Genomic DNA, 934 nt, shown 5'->3' on the forward strand with positions numbered 1-934 from the left:
CAGAGGCTGCTGAGTTTTAGTTCAAGGAATAGTAATGAAATTAAGATGAAGTTAGTGCTTAAATTGATTAAATAGTAGTATTGTTCTCTGTTTTTCAAGACTTCAACTAGTTTTAAACTGACAGAATATACTCGATCATCAAGTGTTAGAAAATAAAAATTAAATTCCAAATAAGAATAAATCAGTACTTATCGTAGCTCTATTATTCTGAATAGATCTGCAAACTTCATACGGCTCCCTTTTTTGGAGCCACTAATTTGGCCTCTGATTTTTTTGTTCAAAAAATTTTCATTTGATAGTCAATTAAATAAAGATGCCGTAAGCACTTGAATTGAATAAATATTTTAATCCGATGGGAATAATTCAATACTTCTGGTTGGCCTTATTATTGCGGTTAGGACTTGGAGAATTGATTGCTGATGATCAATAAAGTAAAATTAGAACACATAGTTTTTCCATAGAACAGTGACACATTTCCATACAAAGATAGTACATATTAACTGGACATAAATTAAAAAGCAAATATATTTGCATGAAAATAACAATTGATTAAAACATTAGTTGACTTTGCATAAGACCAATAGCCAAGCAGGGATTTCATAGACACTTCACTCGCTCCTGTTTTCAAAACCGATACCTTAACAAATTAAGTGTTATTTTAAATATTTACTCAAAAAGTATTGTGTGGGGTTAGTATAGCTTCAAAATAATGTTTTTTATACAAGATACGCTACAACTCGATGCAGTAGAAAATCTAGATCAACTTTATGCCTTAAACCTATCTTTTTTGCTATAGTTTAGACTTTTCATCGTACGACCAGCGTCATTCACTGTGATTAGATCCAGATTTTTACTTGACATTGGGAACGTAATTACTACTTGGGTCATATAAAAATGTATCTTCCATCTGCAATTATACTTGACGGTTTTTATA

The sequence above is a fragment of the Eupeodes corollae genome, chromosome X (assembly GCF_945859685.1).
Source record: "Eupeodes corollae chromosome X, idEupCoro1.1, whole genome shotgun sequence".
Classification (NCBI taxonomy): Eukaryota; Metazoa; Arthropoda; class Insecta; order Diptera; family Syrphidae; genus Eupeodes; species Eupeodes corollae.